Raw genomic sequence first — 346 nt, forward strand, 5'->3', positions numbered from 1 at the left:
GTAGGGGAAGAAAGGGATAAAGAAAGGGGGGTAATCAGAAGGGGGAATGAACCATGAGAGACTATGGACTATGAGGAACAAACTGAGGCCTCAGAGGGGAGTGGGGTGGGGGAATGGGATAGACCGGTGATGGGTAGTAAGGAGGGCACGTATTGCATGGTGCACTGGGTGTTATACGCAACTAATGAATCATCGAACTTTACATCGGAAACCGGGGATGTACTCTATGGTGGCTAACATAATATAATGAAAAAATCATTAAAAAATAATAATAATAATTTGGGCTCTGGACAACACCACAACCTCTCTTCATCAGAATGACGAGAAGGAGAAATTCCCCCCCCCC

The sequence above is a fragment of the Ailuropoda melanoleuca genome, chromosome 8, assembly GCF_002007445.2.
Source record: "Ailuropoda melanoleuca isolate Jingjing chromosome 8, ASM200744v2, whole genome shotgun sequence".
Taxonomy (NCBI): Eukaryota; Metazoa; Chordata; class Mammalia; order Carnivora; family Ursidae; genus Ailuropoda; species Ailuropoda melanoleuca.